The sequence below is a fragment of the Heterocephalus glaber genome, unplaced genomic scaffold (genome assembly GCF_053883595.1).
Source record: "Heterocephalus glaber isolate CG9 unplaced genomic scaffold, H.glaber_assembly_v1.0 deba00001773, whole genome shotgun sequence".
NCBI classification, from domain to species: domain Eukaryota; kingdom Metazoa; phylum Chordata; class Mammalia; order Rodentia; family Bathyergidae; genus Heterocephalus; species Heterocephalus glaber.
Window position 1 is genome coordinate 2,083,950 of NW_028258463.1, and position 15,358 is coordinate 2,099,307.

At 39.6% G+C, this 15,358-nt stretch overlaps 1 long non-coding RNA gene and 1 pseudogene across 2 annotated transcripts; one reads left to right on the plus strand and one right to left on the minus strand.

The window, feature by feature from the left end:
- Positions 1-106: 106 nt before the first annotated feature.
- LOC110344822 (uncharacterized) lies at positions 107-11,793 on the minus strand. Of its 2 annotated transcripts, XR_015447834.1 has the most exons (4): positions 11,096-11,793; positions 7,000-7,150; positions 4,847-5,582; positions 107-2,914 (listed from the first exon to the last, which is right to left on the minus strand). It is a non-coding gene; the product is annotated as an uncharacterized LOC110344822 (long non-coding RNA). The 2 variants fall into 2 exon arrangements; XR_002387672.2 differs by lacking the exon at positions 7,000-7,150 and having other exon boundaries at positions 11,096-11,788.
- An 875-nt stretch (positions 11,794-12,668) lies between these two features.
- Positions 12,669-13,144, plus strand: LOC101704275 (small ribosomal subunit protein uS15 pseudogene; annotated as a pseudogene).
- Positions 13,145-15,358: the final 2,214 nt, after the last annotated feature.

A 15,358-nucleotide genomic window follows, 5' to 3' on the forward strand; every position in this document is an offset into this window, starting at 1 on the left:
AAAAGCATACAACCCGGGTCACATGGCCACATTTTCTTTAAATTTAAATACCCATGCGTTTTATTCAAATGATCATACTTCTGAAAAATTATCTGAAAAACAGATATAACAATATTGCAAGAATATTTATTTCTGAGTTTCCAACGTTTATGAGCCCACACAAACAACCTTTGAAAGAATCAATATGTAATTATATTGTGGGGTGCTATGGAGGAAAATGAAGTGAATGAAGCAGCTTGGGATGTATTGTATTAACTGGGAAGAGTGCAATACATTATGTGAAAAGTCAAGTTTTAACAAGTATTTTCATTCAATGTCATTTTTATATGGCAAGGTGAAAGGCTGTGCATTTGTGTAAACAAAGAAAAAATACAAAGGAACACACGGTGAGTTGTTAAGAGTGTTTGCATCGTTGGGGTCTTGCTTCAAGAAAAAGGAAGGAGATGATTTTTGTTTAGAAATGTCTATAATATTTGAATTATTATAATTTTTTTTGAATTATTATAATTAATTTAAAAATAATATGGGTCGATGGGGAAGAGGTACTTGAAAAGACATTGAATATAACAAGCTTGTAAGCACATCGGATATGCAGCAATGTTAGGGAACTGCTGATTCAGGCTAGCTCTCTTCTCACACTGAGTTCTTTTCCATTCATTCTCTTATTTTCTCAGTATTTGCTGAGCATGTACAATGGACCAAGCACATCTAGGTAACAGAAATTGAGTTAGTTAAAGGTATGCATTGCACTTGAATTAAGATGACCCTAGCTCAGACAGTTCAGGCAGAAACATTCTCCAGAAGCAATACAAATCTACAGAGCCCAGTTTCCCAATCTGAGTATTAACCACATATTTGGATTCCAACATCTCTGATTTCAAGATAGAATGGGGACACAGTGTCTATGGTAATCTGGAATAAATACTTACAAGAGTCAAGCATAAATATAATGGTAGTATAGTCTTCTCCCTATTGGTTTCTCCATCCTTTCCAATTTAATTAGAAAATTTTATGGTCCATAGCTTTGTGTGTGTTTTGGTATTATTGCACTAGTTGTAGCACAGCATCCATAAATTAATGCATCAGTAATAAACCAGATTATTCCCTGTCTAACCACTCAGCCACATCCAAAAAATACCCTTTGCCTGTGAACCCTGCAGCAGGCTCAGGGAAACCACCCAGGAAGAGGGGAGTTGACAAAGGCCTTTGTGTTGTTTTAAGAGGGAATGGATCTTCCAACACTGGATGGTGGTGTATCTGACACCCATTGCTCCCAGGTTCTCAAGCATTTGCATAGGAAGTATGGGCTGTGTCAGAAACAATAAAAACATACTTTTGCTCCATCTCAGTCTCCTATTGAAGAAGCAAACAAGTGATTTTCCATGTCAAGCTCAAATACAGAATGGGTTGCTTCTTCTTGCTTGGACTAGACTACTTGGTGAGTGTTTCAGCACTGGAGACTGCCAACCATAATTCAGTTGTTGTATGAACCCAGAAGAACAAATGAAATGGGACAAGAGTAGAGCCAAGGAAAAGCTGAGTTTGGTGGAGGCATGACTGTTACCTTGTGTATTTCAAGCTCCCAGGGCATGTAGAGAACACATTGCCTTTGTGCATAGAGTGCCTAGTCCAGAGAGGAGAGGTATTTGGAGACAGGATTCATGTTTCTATACTCCTTGCAACTAGGCTCTATAATAAAAGTGCTTGCATCAGAGGAAGGCTGACAACACATTTTAGCACTTTCACAGTTCTAACTTAATCGTGGCAGGAAGCTTTTCGGCCACTGGAAGAACAAGTTGCGTCACTGGGAACATCTGACTCCAGGATCCAGTGTCAATCACTTCGCCTAAGGTCTTTAAAAAAAATACTAGGGTGTCCCCTTACAACATAAAGGCTTTGCCCCAGTGACAATTAAGAGGAGACACATAGCATGAGAAATAATTGAGCAGGTGGATTAGAAAAGTACCTTTCCTGAGCAAAATGAGAAGAATGGTTAGCAGTTATAAATCCAGGCTCTGGTGCATCTTTCTTCTTCTCACCAGTCAAACTATTATTTATTTTGCCATTCTTGGTTGTGCAGGAATCTCTTTGGCCCAAGAAGTCTTCTGTCTGTGTAGTTACACAAGCTTTAGAGGAAGGAAACACGTCAGGTGAATTTCCAAGAGCAGTTTTCAAGGGAAACCTACCAGAGATTTGATTGCAGAGAATTGCCCACAGAGCAGAATAATATTTAGGAGTTGATTCGTGCAGGACAAGCTCAGGATATCAAATGGCAAGTCCATCTGCTCATTTGACTTAAGAAATTCCCTGGTGGACGTGCTAGTGCCAAAACACCTGTGAAGCGCAACTTGAGCGTCACTTTTTTATCTGGGGTCTTAAATGTGAGTTTGGAGCTTGTTTCTTCCCAGGGCAACAATATAGTCTGAGTATCAAAAAGAGGACCAAGGATGCCATTTTATCATTCATAGCAGTCCAACAACTTGGCTTGTTGATTCACTGGGAAATATTTCACAGCAGAAAGCTCTCAGGTCGGTGAATTGGTAATTGCTCACTAATAGATGCTTTGCTGATAAAAATGGAGGGGAGTGGACACAAATAGACTAATACAGTGCTTTCACAAATGAGCCCCCACTTGGCTCCTGTTTGCAGTCCTGTGGTGGTGTTTGAAGTCCCTAGTGCAAAGAAAACCCCTGGACTTGGAACTCCAGATACCATGGCATATTTTTAAATGGTTACGAAAGGAGTCTGAGTATTCAGTCTGGCAAGGTCCAAGATTCTTGGGCTCTTTGATGGGTACTTGAGATTCACCAGGCAGGTAGACACGTTTCATGAAGTGAGGTCAGGAACAGATAATGATATAAAGGGGGTAATAAGGAAGGCAGAGGCATCAGAGGATAAAATTGATTCCCAAATACTGAAACAGAAAAGTTAACCACACAAGAATTATTGGGAGGCAGAATTGGAGAACAAAATATTATTTTTAAAGAAAAAAAAATATTAAGGAAGATTTCAAAGCATACCTAAAATATGAAAAATATATTATCATGAGCCCCCTGATACCATCACTGGCTTCAATCATCAACTTCTGGCCAGTCTAGGTTTGATTTTTTACTTTACCTGCATCTCCTACTTACCAACAGATTATTTTGGGGTAAATTCCAGATGACATTAAATAGATTATTTAAAAGGCAGACTTTTATGAGGTTTATGACTTGATTATAAGTTAGTAAAGTCAGAGGTTGCATTTAGGAGACCAGTTAGGATCAGTCATTTAAATGGGTACTTTGAGAAAAGTTTAAGCACACTGCTGCTGAATTTTCCTACTAAAAAATCAGTTTCTAATTCATTTGGTAAAAATTTCCTTGCGGGTGCTGCCGAGGGCTAGGCAGTGGGTTGGTTATCCGAAGACAACAGCAGACTTGCAGTCTTGCAGGGGGACGAGCGGGGCGGGGGGGGTAACTAGCGCCAAGTGGAGACAGCTAAATGGAGAAGGGTGCTGACCCCAGGACAAGGTGCAAAATGCAGTGTGCGGTTCCAGGGGTGGGATACCCGGGAGCACAGAGATCAGAGAGCCTCTGCGGATTACTAGGGTTACCATGTGAACCACAGCCAAGGCTGCTCTTTGATCTTCAGCCTTCAGACCGTCTCATTAATCTCCCCCGAGGGCTGCCATTTCCCTCCCACACTCACAATCCAATCCAGAATCTCCAAAGGGCAAAGAAGGTGGGGACTGACCCTCCAAATACTCTCACTGCCCAAGGCAGCTCGGCTGCTCCTTCCTACTTTCTCACCTATGCAGAGCAGGAGAAAAGTGTGGAAAGCACACACAAAAAAGAACAAATGAACAAATATAGCAGGTTGTTTTCAATGTGTTTAGTATTTGCAAGTACAGATTTAGCAAAGACAAAATTATAATGATGCTTAGAGTTTTGGGCTTAATTATGTAATGATGAATCACAGAGTTACTTCTTTGTAGGATCAAAGTTCCCCATGGCACTCAATTTCCCTTTAATAAGTGCATACAGAGTCATATATTTAGGCATTAGGATTGTAATATTTAATCCAGTAGACTTTTAAAGTCTCCACAACATATAAAGCAAGAGCAAAGTCATTGGGCTCAAAACTAAACCTTATAACAGAAGTCATAAAATAAGTAAATGCACTGCCACCATGCCACAGTAAAAAATACAAGAAAAGGAAACAAATATGAGTGGCAACAAATGTTATCAGCAAAGTGTGATGAAAGCCCAGAGTAGGGAAATGTCTCTTCTTGATGAGGGTGGAGGAATGAATCCTGAAAGGCTTCTTGGAAGACATACCATTGGACAGGATCTTTGTACTTTTTTTTTTTTTTTGGTACTGGGGATTGAACTCGAGTCCTTGCGCTTTCAAGGCAGGCACCAGAACCACTGAGCTAAATCCCCGGCCCAACAGGATCTGAAATTGATGGTACTTGAGATTTTAGTTGGTATAATTGGGTTAAAGGGAAGAAAATTCCTTCTGGAAGAGGAAAAAGCTAAAGAAAAAAGAATAAAAAGAAGCACATGAGAATAGGTGGAACATAGAGAAATGCATGCAGCCTATGTTGGTGGCAATGTGGGCTGTTTGTAGGGACAAGGAGGAGAATAGGACTTAAAAGAAAACTGATTACATCAAAGGAAATAAAGAAGTATCTCTGAAGGGGTTAAATGCACAAAATAAAGAGCAAAAGTACTTGGATCTTAGTTCCAACCCTGAGCTCAGTGACCTTGGTAGGTCACTGAGACTTCACAGTTCAAGGTTTTTGTCCATGGAATCAGAATACAAACAGTGGCCATCTCTGGCTGTGGTGGTTTCCTTACCTTACCTGTGGGGTACGGTGAGGTCTCCCCAGACTATGCAGGAGAGGTAAAGCCCTTGCAGCTACTCCACCTGCTGACCTGCCAACCCTGAGGTAAACTGTTTCCAGACAGATCTGAAGCAGGGAAACTCTCTTGATAAGCAGAAGTCTCGTTCCAAAGACTGCTTTTCTGTTGTTGTCAAAAGGGCAGAGCTGTGTCTGGACAGAAAACATGTTTGCAATCCCAGGGAAGCTCACCAGCAGCAGCATTTTTGTGCTGACTTTAATGAGAGGCCCACCTGCAGGGTAACAGCTGGAGACCAACCATGTTCTGAAGAATTATGGCAGGGCCTTTCCATTTTCCATCTGTTTGCTTTATAACGGCAGCCAACCCTGTCTTCCTTACACATCATAGCTCCAGGGCCCAAGGCGCTTTCCAGTTGAAAAAGTCTCCAATGTGAACAGAAAACAGGGGTGGAGAGCATGTGTCCTGCTTTGTGATGTGACCTGACAGCACGGGAATAGATGGACCACCTCTCCGCTCCCTCCCCTTTCCAGGTTATAAGATCCTTTCCTACAGGAAGGGGTGGGGTGAGGACTGATACTAACTTACTGGGTCACACCTGGGTGTCTCTCCCTTCCTGAAAGGCCTGGCAACATCTCTTCTGCCATTGCAATTGTGAAGAAAGGGTTCATAAGGATAATGATCTAATCAAGGAATTAACTTTGGTCCAAGAAGCAAGTATTAGAGGACTCCAAAAATCTAAAAATACAAAAAAGAGAAAGAGACCTAAGTCATTAAATAGTGCTGGCAACTATACACTGAATGATTTTTATATACAAACACTATTAATTAAGATTTGGTGTAACTGTTTGTGGACAACCATCAAATAAAACAGGCAGATATTTATCATAACTACCTTCCCTGTAAAAGATACTGACTTCTTTTGCTCTGTTTCTTCCATCTGAGTTGTTGCACATCTACTCTAATTTTTTCAATATGTAGTTTAAGAGGCCATCTTATACTGAGTCCCCTAGGGCATTTATTAAAAATGCAGATTTCTGAGTGCCACCTCAAACGTGTGGCCTCAAGATTTCTAGGGGGTGAAACCCAGCAATCTGAATTCAAAATACCTGTCAGAAGAATTTTGAGTATAAAATATTTCTATAGTATAAGAAATTACTACATAATTATCCCTCACCTTCAATATTTATCAACTTACGGCCAATCTTATTTAAATAATATCCCTGTCCCTGAGTATTTTGTAGTCAGATATCACCTCATCTGTAAATATTTCAATGAGTATCTCTAATTGGCAAAACTTTTAAAAAATCTAACCACTATCTCTGATTGACAAAACTTAAAACAAAAAATCTAACCACTAGTATTATACCTTTAAAATTATTGACATTTCCTTTATATCAAGTATACAGTCAGTGTTCAAACTTCCCATGGTGTCTCATAACTTTTACATTTAATTTTTAAACTACATATGAAAATTCACATATATATGAGGGATCATATGATATTTTTATAATGTATACATTGTGTTCAAGTGAGAGTAAGTATATCTATATACTCAAATATTTGTCCTTTCTTTTTGGTGAAAACATTCAAACTCCTTTCTAGTTTTTTTGAAATACAGAGTATATTGTCAAGATCTATAATCATCTCTCTGTACAATTTTGTCACAATCTTTTGAATAAAAAACCAAATAATTCCTTTCATGAGAACTGACTGTTGTGTCTCTTGTTTCTTTTGTTCCATCACCCTCTTCTTCCTCCCCAGCTTCTTAGTTGTTGAGGAAACTGTGTTGATTGACTTACAGAACTTCCTATAGTCTGTATATTTCTAGTTTTATCCTTGTAATGTCATCTTGTATGTCCTTTTGATCCCTGTACTTCCTTTAATTTATATGATAATTAACCTTGTAACTTATGATATGTCATTTTTATTATTCATTAATAATTACCTAATGGTAATTTCCTTACCATCTGTTAAATGTACAACCTTGATGAGATTCCAATTTAATTTTTTTTTTTAGCAAAGATATAGATGGTATAAAGTATCTAGTGCTTCCATCTGGGGGCACTAAATGTCTGGTTGTCTATTTGTAATATTAATAGCTATTGATGATAATTGCTCACATCCATGGACTCATTGGGACTGTGGTTCTTACTTCTTAAAACCATCCAGGTGAACTTTACACACTTGAAAGCTCAATGATTCCATTCCAGTCATTCTTCCATGCTGGAGGTAGAGTTCTACAAAATAATGAATATGCCCTCATCTTCATCTTCATAAAGTATCTTCATCACACCAGATTGAAGCTACAAAAGACAATCCTTTTGTGTGCAAGAAAACTATAGTCAGCCCTTCGTCTCCCTGGATCACTTGTTGCAGGAACCCCCCAAATGGATGACAAATAGAAGGGTGCTCACGTCCCTTATATAAAATAGTGTACATTCTCCTGTATATTATGAATATACAGGACATAGATACCTTGTAATACTTAATAGATACCTTGTGATATTTAATACTCTAGATACCTTGTAATACTTAATACAATGAAGATGCAATGTAAATAGCTGTTATACTGTATTGTTCAGAAAATATTATAAGAAAAAAAATCTGCACATGTTCATTACAGATGAAAGTTTTAAAAATACTTTTAATCCACATTTGCTTGAATTCCCAGACACAGAACCTATATATATGGAGGGATTATTATGTTAGCAGTTGCATTTTTACTACTGTTTTCCTTAAATATGAAATGAATATAATTATCACTTCATATGTGGATCATTATAAAATTTACAAAGAAGTGTATGTATATATTTGGGAGGTCTCTCAAACATGTTTATTAATGGATGCATAATCCAAAGATTTGGCAGCTGTGGCCTAGCCAAAAGAGCTCACATTGCTGCTCTTGTCAGATATGATTCTACTTTTTCCAATTCTGCCTCTTACTAGTACTGGCCCTTCCTACCCTGGACTTTAGCTATCCCTTAGTGGTCTCATGTTCTTCTATACCTTGTCATTTCTCATGCTTACATTGTGCCTTAAGGATACTTTGTATACCTGCTTCATCAGAAGGTAGAATTAATTTTAGAAAGGAAAAACAAATTATGAAATAAATCAGTGGAATGAGGAGAGTGGGTATTCATTTCACTCATTAGGAGAGATATAATTTAGATAGTTTTCTTCATAGTTTGATCAAGTATTGAATAACATTATCCCACAATATTTGTTAGTTATCATAGCTATATCATTTTATTCTCACCCATTATTATTTAACTCTTTGTAATACGGCTATTAAAACTGCTCCCTAATAAAGTCTTTTAAAGATTTTCTTTTTGCCGTCACCACCCCCCAATATAAAGACCCAATTCAAAAATGGGCATCTGAAATGAACAGACATTTCTCACACAAAGAAGTAAAAGCAGCAAATAAACATAAGAAAAAATGTTCAACATCACTGGTCGTTCAAAAGATGCAGATGAAAACAACACTGAGATTCCACCTCACCCCAGAAAGAATGGTTGCTAACATGAAATCAACCAATAACAAATTCTGGTGGGATTGAGGGGAAAAAGGAACCCTTCTTCATTGTTGGTGGGAGTGCAAACTGGTGCAATCACTGTGGAAATCAATATGGAGATAGCTCAAACAACTAGGATTAGAAGTCCTATTTGACCCGGCTATTCCTCTGCTGGGTATCTTCCCAAAAGAATTAAAAGCATCATAACACAGTGATATATGCATACCCATGTTTATAGTGGCACAGTTTGTAATAGCTAAAACTTGGGAACAGCCCAATTGCCCATCACCTGGAGACTGGATAAAGAAGATGTGGGATTTTTTTTTTTAATAAAATGGAGTACTACTCAGCCATAAAGAATGAGAAACTAGAGACATTTAGAGCTAAGTAGATGCACATTGAGGCCATACTCTTCAGTGAAATAAATAGGACACACATGTGTAAATGCTGAATAGTTTCTGTGGTGTGAAAAACTAAAAGTGTAAATAAGGATCAAAATGTATAATTTATATTGTGAAATAGGAAGAACAGTCTAAAGGAGCAGGGGAAGTGGGAGGGGAAGGGGAAAGGAAAGAAGGGAAAAGAAAAAAATATGAGAACAGGAAAAAAATGGAAACAAAATCTTTGTAAATAGGGAAAGGAGGAGGGGGTGAAGGGAGGGCAGGGGAAGGGGAAAAAATAAGAACCAAGATACATCATGTAAAGGTACAAGATCCCAATGATGAATATCACTGTATTGTATACTAAAATGTACCGATAAACTTAATGGGAAAAAAAAGATTTTCTTTTCGCCAAATCCAGTGGCTTCCCCATATCAAATAAAAATATTACAAACATTTAGAAAGATAAAAACCAATAGGAATTTGAGATTAATTATTTATGGAAAGGGAGAAAGAAGAAAGAATCCAACATGGCACCCAAGTTCCTGGCTTAGAAACCGGATGTATGGTGGTCTCATTCTAAAGAGAGAGGTTCAGTAGGGAAAGAAAATTGGAGCAAGGCAGGATGGGCAAGTGATCATTCTGTTGGAAAAATGGAGCTGTGCCTGGATGCTTTATCTTCTTGAGCAGTGTGGAAGCTTTCAGGGGCTACCAAGTTTACAGGAATTCTTCTTATTCTCTTGAAATTCCTTATATATCAAAATATCTAACTCACTTTAAGCATGCACTCCCACTGGTATCTTTTTGGAGAAGATCTTTGGTCTCAGGTTTACTTGCGCCAGGATTATCTGAACTATTCTTCTTAAGATGACACCTTTACCCTAACAAGGATCTCAATCAACACAGGAAAAGGGAAAGGCCCTAACTCCTACAATACCATTCCCAGAAGTCCTTACAATTTACTGAAATGTTGTTATAACAAGAGAGGAATTACAAAGGAGAAAGCAACTTCAAACTGGAAACATGCCTGTAGTAAGAGAACAAGATAATTTAACAGTGTCGTGGGAGAAGCTCTTTAAGAGCCTAAACTCTGTTCTCTAGCTGTCCTGACTGTCTGACTACCCCAAGAGCACTGTGCTCTGGGAGTATGCAGCCTTCCCTGTTCAAATAACCTTGCTCCTTTGGGATTCTCCACCCTTTTCCCAGATCTATCCCCATCTCTGTTCCAACCACAACAGCACAATTGCAAGAGCACAATAACTCAAGTAATTTTCCTAAGTCTCATTTATTCCTCGACATGGAGGAGACAGAGAAGGGGAGAATAAGGGAGGTGATGGAGACTTTGGCAAGACAGTCAAGGGTGGCCCCTACTTTAACCCTAATCATTTTTAATAAAGCATTATCAGCGTGACATCCAGATATATTTTCTCTTCCTTCCTAGTTTCTAAGCAAATATTTTTTAGTTCAAAGGCACACATATGTGCCTGCACACACATGTGCTTGCCCTCTCAAGGGTACACACTGGTATTCAGAAAAATATGGTCTGGAGTCTTCTAAGAAAAGTGAAGCTTTTTCTTACATGAAATGTAGTCTTCACAGACCCTGAAACCAAGGGGAGAGTATTTCATATATGCAGGCCTCAGTTCACTCCTTTGCTTAACCTTCTAAAGCTTGTCCAGGAGTAGGAAGAGAATTTATTAGCCTCAAAATCACTCTCTCCTCCTGTGGATAAGATGGAAGTGATTTGGGTTGAGAGATAGTTGGTTCTTTCAGGTCATTCCTTTGTACTAACAGTAAAACATGGGGAAGATATGAAGACAGGAATTGAAGAATCTAAGAATCTAAGACAGCCATCTATGAAGACAGCAATGAAAGCAAACTATTTCAATACTGTCCAGGACATTGGGTAACATATTCTTATCCCAAAAGAATTTGGCTTCATATCTCTAGGACCTCTTTGTGAAGTGTGAACCTCGATCCTTTCACAGCCATGCCAGCTCTTGGAAATATTCTGAGGACTTCCAAAAATGCCTATCCAATCAGTCCTTTAGATCACGTTAGCAAGTAGTAGCGATTACTTAGTGTCCAGTGAGAGCCCAAGATAAAACAGATATTGACCTGTTGCCCAAAATTACCATTCCAACTGCCCATTCCATTAGCAGGTTTTACTACCTTAACACCTAGTATCACTTTCTAATTGTGCTTATTCAAAATTGGAAAGATCACACCCCCCACTTCCCAGGGATTGAGGTCTCTTCCTGTGTCTTCTTCCTCTGTATTGCCATACTATTTACATGCGTCTCTATCTCAATTGTTAATGAGGAAGTTCTTATATAATATATCCATTTGCATACCTGTCTTTCTTGCTTGTCTGTGAATGCCAGGAAGGCAGAGTCTTATCGTTACTTCTGATTTCCTTCCCCTTCTCCTTTCCATCTCAGTACAGCGGGAAGCCCAGATTAAGTGTACAGCAAATGCTTATTGAAATGGACAGTACAGTCTCTGACGGTTGGCAGTTTGTCTTAAACTGTTCAGCCTCAGGCAATAGGCAAGAAGCATTTGCATAGCTATTTGTCCTGTTAACTCTAGTTTTACTCAGGAGAAAAAAGGCATAAGCATATTGGAAGATCGGACACATTTATAAGCGCTAAAATGTACAAATGGAATAATTTTTTCTCTCTAAATTTAATCCAGCTAAATCATTCGGGATTGCTGTGCTGTTGTTTGTTTTCCTCTATCTCCCGCACATCAGATTGCTAAATCACCTTGAGACTTTTCTTCATAAAGCAGGCTTATGCCTTCATGCTCCCTCCCTCCCATGCTTGGGTCATTGGTTTGGAAATGCAGGCATGAGTTCATTGCTTTTGTTCCTCCCTTGGGTTTTGAAAGTCTTGCAGCCCTGTGGCCTGAATAAGGAGTTGCTTTTACCAGCTGCAAAAAAGCACACTATTCAGACTGGAGACCGAGGAGGGGCCGGGAACTCAACCCTGCCCCTCTCAGCTGCCTCCCCTTTTAGCCCAGGGTTATGGCGAGTTGGCTTGGTTTGTGAATCTAGTTAGCAACAGCATTCCTGGAAAACTGGCTCATTGCTGAGCTTTCTCGAGAACTCCATCCACCTGTCATGTTGAGAATTGGAGAGAAGCCAGGACAGGCAGGAAATAATAGGCTGCAGGATGCCAGAGTGTGTCAGTGGCCCCGACCCTCCCATTCCTGCACACAGAGGAGCTGGAAGCCTGCAAGGCGTCATCACTGCTGTGGGTCGGCTGGAGAGGCCACACAGAGCCTGGCTCAGGGAGGAGGAGCCCAGAAGGTTACAGAGGTTCAAACTGTCGGTGGGCCTCTCTTTGGGATTGCGGAACTGTCTCTGCAGGGAAACGGCCTTGGCGGTGGCTCAGACGCATCCCTTTGTTCTCACTGACCTCCTCCGGCACACAGGAGACAGATTCTCCCGCAAAGGAGAATGCCTGGGGCCTTCCTACTTCAACCCCCCCCCCCCCCCCCCCCGCCAGTCAGAGAGCAGATTACAGTGACATTAACTGGTTAGAATTACACAAAACTTCCCTTCTCAACTCCCGGACTCCTTGTGTTTTTAACTTCCAAATGGTTTCAACTCGGTCCAGTTGAGCACATATACACACTCTAACCCCCTTTATCCCTGCCACTTTAATTATACATTTTCTCTTAGCAGGTTTTGGACAATGAAGTAGAAGAAACATGGGTTCTCAGGGATCTCTAATTAAATAGCCAACACTGGGCAAAATTGGAATATTTTACTCTATAAACAAAAATCTCTTGGGTGGCTGGGGAACCATATTCATGAAGCATCAATCTCCTGAGAGGAAAGAAAATGTGTCAGATAATTCTTTCTCGTTGTGAGCCTTCTTACCAAAAAAATCTACTAAGAATTATGAATAATGGAGATGGCTCCATCATGGGTCACATGCATGCTCCCGGGAAGGGCCTGTGCCAGTCGGCTCTGCCATATCGCCGCAGTGTCCCCACCTGGCTGAAGCTGACGTCTGACGACGAGAAGGAACAGATTTACAAACTGGCCAAGAAGGGCCTGACTCCCTCACAAATCGGTGTGATCCTGAGAGATTCTCACGGTGGATGTTCCACAAGTACGTTTTGTGACCGGTAATAAAATCTTGAGAATCCTTAAATCTAAAGGACTTGCTCCTGATCTCCCTGAGGATCTCTACCACTTAATTAAGAAAGCAGTTGCCCTTTGAAAGCATCTTGAGAACAGAAAGGATAAGGATGCCAAGTTCTGTCTGATCCTGATTGAGAGCCAGATTCACCGATTGCCTTGATATTATAAGACCAAGAGGGTTCTTTCCCCCAACTGGAAATATGAATCATCCACAACCTCTGCCCTGGTGGCATAAATTTGTCTGCACTCAAGCAATAAAGCCATGATTTAACTAAAAAAAAAAAAGAATTATGAATAATGAAAGAAGGGGGAAATAGGCATTTACTGTACTTGTCTGGGTACTGGGGACCATCTACTGTCTATAGACTGGACTTATACTGGGAGATTAATAAGATGATGGTTCAGAGTGCCTCAAATTATGTGCATGTGAATGTAAGAATTTTATTCCATTACATCTTGGCTGGGGCAAAAGGTACCCAGATATCTGGTTGAACAGTATTCTGGATATTCCTATGGGGTATTTCTAGAAGAGGTAAGCATTTGAATGGACAGACTGAGGAAAGTATCAGCAGAGTCCCTCTCTGATGTGAATGGTATGTTCTCAATTATTGTATAACTGAACCCAACAAGAGGCTTAGTGAGATAATTCTGTTTTGCTGCCTGTCTTTGAGCTGTAATATTAGTCTTCTGCCTTCAGACTTGGACTCAAACCAGATTTTATACCATCAGCTCTCCCAGTTGCCAGGCCTCCAGGTTCAGACTAGACTGATGCCATTGATACTGCTGGATCTCCAGTTGAGATTCTCCACTTTCATAATTGTGTGCATTATTTTCTCTCTCTCTCTCTCTCTCTCTCTCTCTCTCTCTCTCTCTCTCTCTCAGTACTATGGATTGAACAGAGAGCCTTCATGCTGAGCTACATTCCCAGTCCTCTTTTTTATTTTTTATTTTGAGACACTGTTATGGCTTATATCTACATGTCCCCCAAAGTCTTATTTGCTCATAGATGTGGCTTTTGGGAGGTGGCTGGATTGTGCGTGCATGATACTGGGTTAAGGGTGTAGTAACTGGATCAGTCCATTAATTGGAATAGTGGAGTTCTAGGTGCATTTACTGAAAACAGAAGACTCACCCTAGGTGTAAGTGGTACCAACCAATAGGGTTATAGCCTGAATGGACTAGAAAGGGAAAGATAGCTTCACTCCTGCTGCTGCTTTTTTCTGTCTACCCTGACATGGACTGTTTCTCCTCTGTCATGCTGCCTTGCCTTGGTGCCAGCAAACTATGGACCAACACTTGTACAAATTATGAGCTAAAATAAACTTTTCTTTGTCTAGTTTCTGGATGTCAGGCATTTTGTCCCAATGAGGAAGTAACTAAGACAGACATGGTCTCACTAAATCACGACGTTGTCCAGGCTGGAGTCAAACTCTTGATCCTTTTACCTAAGCCTCCCAGTGTTCTGGGATTACAGGCATACACTACCACAGTGACTGTTAATTTCTTTTAGTAAAAATTTAAAATATATATATCTATCTCTCTAATATATCAATGTATATCTATGTACCTATCCAAATACCGTGATACTTTGTCAAATGGCTCCAAACTCAAACTTTCCACTATCCAAACAGTAAACTTTGAAAAAATTCTGCTCAGTGTCCTTACTTTTGCTCAATAGTTGAACCAAAAATCTGAGAGTGAATCACGTGTTGCATCTTGCTGTGGACACAAAGGGGTGATGCTTCAGTCTAAGCACCACTCTTTTTTTTGGTACCAGCAATTGAACTCAGAGCCTCACACTTGGCACAGTGCCAGTGAGCTACATCCCTGGCCTGTAGGTGCCATCTTTTCCAGACAACATGTAGGGCTTGTGTTAGTGCATTAAAACATTCATCATTGTGCTTTTTTTGTCCTTTGTGTAGAATATGGCACACCTTAACTATGGAACCAAAGAAAGTTAAGGATTCCAACAGTAAAGCTGTTGGAAAAGATGAGGAAAGCTGTGTGAATCATGATAGAGTCAAAGAAAGAAATCATAGCAAAATTTGTTAAAATCCTAGAAAAATGTATTTATAAGTGTAATTTTGGGGCATTAGAATCAATTATTTGGTTTTCCATTATTTCTTATGAGAAAAATATGTTCAGTTCTAGAACTTTTTGGTGTCTGAACACAAATTTGGCACAAATGAAATTTAACAAAAAAAGTATCACTGTATATATCCAGAATCACTAGGTGATCTTATTAATGTGCCTTAAGTTGGGGTGGGACCTAAGATTCTTCATTTTATTAAGTTCCCCAAAATTATTAATGCTGATAATTCTCAGACCACACTTTGAGAATCAAGCCTACTTCTAGCTAGAAATTTGCATTCTGAAGATTTATTCTTAGGAAGCATTAGTAATAAAGCTTTATGGGAGCAGAAAGTTTTCATTTAAGAAAGAGGATTATGTCATGTAATGAGGA